The sequence below is a fragment of the Pseudorca crassidens genome, chromosome 5 (assembly GCF_039906515.1).
Source record: "Pseudorca crassidens isolate mPseCra1 chromosome 5, mPseCra1.hap1, whole genome shotgun sequence".
In the NCBI taxonomy this organism is placed as follows: Eukaryota; Metazoa; Chordata; class Mammalia; order Artiodactyla; family Delphinidae; genus Pseudorca; species Pseudorca crassidens.
The window spans coordinates 60,864,558-60,870,557 of NC_090300.1; positions in this window are offsets into that span (position 1 = coordinate 60,864,558).

Genomic DNA, 6,000 nt, shown 5'->3' on the forward strand with positions numbered 1-6,000 from the left:
GAGCCAGGACTCTGATTCATGTCTGATGTCAAGGCCCAGGCTGTTTCCACTTTCCACAGTCCCTACTCCTCACCCAATTACTAACATGTGTATGAAACATCAGTAACAGCCTATGAGTCCATTTTAGTTAAATCCTATTAGTTCCTCACAATCCTCACGTGAGGTGGCTGAGGCAGGAACTATGCTCTCCATTTTACAGAAAAGTCAACTAAGTTTTAGAGAGGTTGTTACTTCCTTACCTAGCACCACTAGTTAATGATGAGGTTTAAGACTCAACCTCCGCTTTTCTCACTTCAGGTTCTTCTCCTCCACCTTAGGGAGCCCTGAACCAGGCAGAAAAATATGGAGTGCAGACCAAGAGGAGGGAGTAGTGTTATCAAAGCCATGTTGGTGGAAAAGGGTCTAAGTATTTGCTCTAAGAATGACAAAGGGTCTCCTTCTAATGTGTAGCATATGCCCTTCCTAGGTGTGCCTGTGGGTGGTCTGCGCATCAGAACTACCTGGGAAATGTTTCAAATTCAAATTCCTATGCCCCAGTCAGGGAAGAAATCAGGAATCTGCATTTTGACAAGATACCTAGGATATTCTGATGGAAGATAGTCTATGAATCAGGGAAGGGATGCTTTGGGGAACTTTTTAAAGTTTTAAGCTTTTTGGGATACAGTGAATGACTCATAATCAGAATTGTTTCTTGAGGTAGTGTGTTAATGTGGAAGGAACTAGCTAAACCCACGTTGATTCCTATTGCACCATCATTAGCTGAATCAACTGGGGAAAGTGATGAACTCACTGAATCTCAGCCAGCTCCCATACAGCACAATCTGTTGTGAGGATTAAATGAGATCATATAGAAAAAGCCTGCCCTTCAGATCCTCCATAACTGTTACTTCCTCTCCATTTCTTCTAGTATTTTTTTCAATAATCTTCCCCATCTCCTCTACCTGTGACTTCTCTGAATTCCTTATCTTCCCATTGCTATTGCTTAAGGTCCCTGCTACAGAAAAGAGCACAGATGCCCGACAGGGCAAGGCTTGCCTTAATCAGGCTGCTGCATTGATGGGCCTTGTTACTCGACTTGTTCTATAAGATCCCCGGAATGGGAAAAGCAAAGCACAATTACTGTGTCCCTTCTCAGAGGACATGTGCACTGATTCATTAACAAAGTGTTACATTAGAAAGGTTCGCACTGGAATGGGATTTTTCTTGTATTCCCTAAGTGTCTTGGAATGAGCTGGGACTGCTGGAGTCAAGCTTCGGAGGTAGGCTGCTCTCTTTATCCTCTGACACCTCCCTTTTCTCTGTCATGTTTTCTCTATGCTACCAGGGCCCACCTGTGCAACTCTCCAGGTGGAGGTCTTTCCTCCCTCTTGCCTTGGCTTCCAGTCTGGCACCTCCTGTGTCCCCTAACCTCAGAGTCCTCCTCTAAGAAGAGTCTGGGATTTAAAATAGCCCCCAAAGGGGGTTCATACTAGTAACAGCTGGGTATGCTAATTACACTTGTTTTTTTAAAGGAGGCTTTTCAAGTCCTAAAACAAAATAAAAGAGAAAAATAGGAAACCTGTGTATCTTAGTTGTTTTAGGATGGCAACAGGGGAGAGGGTGAGGTTCAAAGGAAACCAAGAACTGAGAGATTACATAACCTGCTGACGTGCTACAAACATAGTTGTCTTTAACAGGCAGAAAGCCAAGATACATAAATAGAAAGAGACAAATATTCTTATGGAAACAAGGTAAAGAAATATTTAAAATCAAAATTGTACTAGATATATGGTCCTAGAACCAATTGATGTGAAATTATATTTTCAAATTTGCAAACCTCAATGTGCAATTGACCTGAATTTTTATCTTACAGAAAATAATTCACTCATCATAAACTAAAAGAAAAATAGCAAAGAGAAAGTACGCTTATAGAAATTACTTTTTTCTTGTAACAAAACGAATACACATTTGTAGTTGGATATTTAGAAAACATGAAGAAAAGGAGAAAATGAAAAGCACAGAGAAAATAAAAAGTCCCAAGAGATCATCACTGTGTACGCTTTGATGTGTGTTTCTATCTACTCATTGAGTAAACCTGGAGGAGCCAGAAATGGAATCATCATGCACATACTTTTATTTTGCTTAAAAAATATAGCATAGGGGCTTCCCTGGTGGCGCAGTGGTTGAGAGTCCGCCTGCCGATGCAGGGGACACGGGTTCGTGCCCCGGTCTGGGAAGATCCCACATGCCGCGGAACGCCTGGGCCCGTGAGCCATGGCCACTGAGCCTGCGCGTCCGGAGCCTGTGCTCCGCAACAGGAGAGGCCACAACAGTGAGAGGCCCGCATACCGCAAACAAACAAAAAAATATATAGCATACACCAGTACTTCTCAAACTTTAATGTGCATAGGAATCATTTGGGGACTTTGTTAAAACGCAGATTCTGATTCATTAGGTCTGGGCTGGGGCCTGGAACTCTGCATATCGCCTATCTAACAAGCTCCAGGGAATGCCCGTGCTGCCAGACCAGGGAGCACCCTTTGAAAGGCAGCAGGTGTGTACACCACTCTGTGGCATTACTGATTCCCTACCAACAGATTGTTAATTGCTGCAAGTATTCCATTATACCGTACATGTAACTCAATAAGCCATATTGTCTAGTTAGGTTTATTCCTTGATTTTTATTATATTATAGAAAGAACTATGATCAACATTCATAAAGAGAAATCTTAACACAACTCCACTGAGATTTCTTTCAGGTAATTTCCTTAAAATGGAAGTGCTTCATGAAAATTATTCTGAATTTTAAGGCAATTCATACATATCGCCAGCTAGCTGTTAGGGGGGGAAAAAGTAGTTTTGAAAAGTGAGTGTTAACTAATTAGTTATATTACCCTGACCTGAAATATTTTTCAGCTTGTCCCCTTATCCTTTCCCTAGGGAGCAGTCATTCCCGTCTCCATGGTAACCCCATCACTTTCTCTTGTATCTTTCTCAGTATTCTATTACTGGTGTTTTCTGACAAGTGTGTCTGCCCCTAGCTGGCCAACGCATTAGCCTCAGTGCCGAGCACCATCCTAGACATTCAAGAAACGATAGAAGAGTGAACAGTCAAATGAAAGCATATGTCTTTCAATATATAAATACTTGTTAGAGCACTATAATGGGGGCAGTATCAATTTATTTTCTATCACAATAGATACTTTTATATTAAAACCCAACACATATTAAAACCCAAACGTGAGAAATTATTTGCTGCTTTTTATGGAAAATCACCCACAGCAGCCTTTGGTGTTAAATGATTTCCTTTTATAAAGCAGCCCATGTCTGTGCATATCTGGTTATAGTTTCAAAGCTGTTTGCACCAAAGCCTGTGGGCTATTATCTTACTGAGAGCTTTATTAACAGCATTATGTAGTAACATTCATATAATATTGCTCGTGATATAAAAATGCTCATATAATATTTTGCAAATCTATCCCATATGGATTGTGTCCTTATAATTGTTTATCATGGATTGTTTTACATTTTTTGATTTTTAAGAATATTGCATTAAATATTATTTACCTTGATTATCAAGGTTTTTTGCACCCCCTTAAATTGTATACCCAAAGTGAGTGCCTCTTTTCCCTCACCCTAGTTCTGGTCCTATAGGTTAACTGTAACTTCTTAAGATTTTGAGTGGGTAAGTGAAATTTGTAACTTAAAATTTGTACACTTTTAAGTAATATCACTCACTCAATATTTGCTTGATTTATCACTTGTCTATTTAATTATTTTTATTCTAGGTGTTCCTATCTAATCGGGCACCTGTTCAAATCACTGTACTTGTGGGGTTGGCTGGAATTGGTGCTTGCTTTCCATAGGCAAGAAAAGGGGACATTTTTGAGACAGAGCTATTCATACTAATGCTTACCTTTATCAATTCAGGGTTCTTCCTTTTGTTCAATTACTGACTTATGAAATGTTTTGACTCCTGTTGTGTGTGATAAGAACTGTGATAGGTAAGTGTTATATATGAAAAAAAAGAGTAAAACATAACATAAGTAATATTTACCTGCAAGTTGCTCCCCATTTGATAGTGGAGCCAGTCACCTTAAGATAAAATTAAATCCAGGGTTTAAATCGGAGCAGGGAGGAAAGGCAGGGACACCTGGAATGCAGGGAAGATGCCTTGGTCATGCTTAAATTGTCTCTTCCAGAAGAAGTGGGTTTTGTGTTCTGTTACCCTCAAAACTAATTCTCTCTCCCCCTCCCCCACATTTAGTCTATAGCCATTATCCTGGGAGGACTTTAGATGCTTTGGCCAGTGCTCATTTAATCTAAGTTAAGTTTTACAAAACAAAACCTGGAGTGTATTTGTATGAGCAGGAAGTATTGCTGTATTGAAGCCCATATGGCATCATGCATACGTTGAGAATCACCATGTCTGCTGAATTATGTTATCACTGACTTTGAAGTTATCATTGATGAGCAGCAGCTGTTGCCAGGAATAGTAAATCACATCCCACGATTTTATAAGAAATGGTATTATGGCTTTTCAAAGAACTTAGTTTTAATAGAAGGGACAAGTCATCGCCCCCACGTTATTTATAGGAAGGGTATAGATTGATTTATATTATTTATTTTTGGCAATATTAATTTGATTTTAAAATATTTATTGAGTGTTCACTATGTGCCCATATCCCTATTTTCAAATAGCTTAAAATCCGTTTGGGAAAAATACATGTCCACAGCCATCCAGAGTTCAAAACTCAATGTTTCATGTGGTTTCAAGCAGCTTGGATGGGAGAGAGGGGGGTAAACAATTAAGTTTAGACTGGTGATGGGGAAGAAAAGAGGACTCTGTAAAGAATAGGGCATTTGAGTTGGGCTTTGATGACTGCGCAGGTTTGGTTTTGTCTGGTTTTTTTTAGAAGATAAAGTAGGGAAAGGAATTCGATGCTAGGAAAATAACATGGGCACAAGAATCATGAAAATTAATGCCAGTTCATGGAACTGAGAAGTATCAATAAATAAGTGTTGCTGTTGATCAGTGCTGCTTAATCCTGGCTGCACAATGGACTCACCTGGGGAGTCTTAAGAACGCTGGTGCCTGAGTTTCACCCCCAAGAGGTCCTGATTTAACTGGTCTTTGGTATGGCTTGTGCACTGGGATTTTTAAATGTCCTCAAGTTATTCTAATACGCAGCCAAGGTTGAGAACCTCTTCTGTAGAGTAATATATTTAGAATGGTGCTATGAGGCAGAGAAAAAAAAAGAAAAGAAATTGTATTTTCTTGGGCTGAAATATCCTGTACTGTAATTCTTACAAAGGAGCACAGAGAATTTAAAAGAATATGCTTACTAGGTCTGTGTGCAAGAAGTTAAGGGTCAGGGATCAAATTTCCATTTACAAATGAAAAAATGAGATAGTCAAAGGAGGCTTGTGACTACAGTAACAAGACAAGTCCCTAGAACTCACGATGAGAAAGGACAGGGTTTGAGGTAAGGAGAGAGAAATTTGATTAAAGAAGCAAAGGAATGTTAGTGAAATGAGAAGTCAGTTCTTTGGTTTTTCTAATGGCTGTCTTTGGCTTGAATTGTGAATGTATGGAAATTTCATCTAAAATGACTCCTTTTACTCCTTCTTTCCATCAACTACCAAATGTGTACGTGGGATAGGTACACAGAAAAACAGTGAATCGTCTTGGTGGGTGGTCTTTTTCCAGAGTGCATGGTGGGGAAGGACTAAGCCACTGTGATATCCCTCTCACCCCATTACTCTCCCGGATCAAGACTTCCTGGAGCCTTGAATGGGTCCTGCCTCCTCACCATGCAAATCCTATCAATTCTGCCTCACAATACATCCCACATTCTGTCAGAGGAAACAAAATGAAAACTCCTCTTCCAAAAATTGGATAAATAAAAGTGCCCACAGGGAAATCTTTTTCTCTCAAAAGATAAATACTTCCAAGCCAGTATATCTTAACTTTTTAAACTGTTCTAACACTCAACCATGCTTCAAATCCATTCATTCATA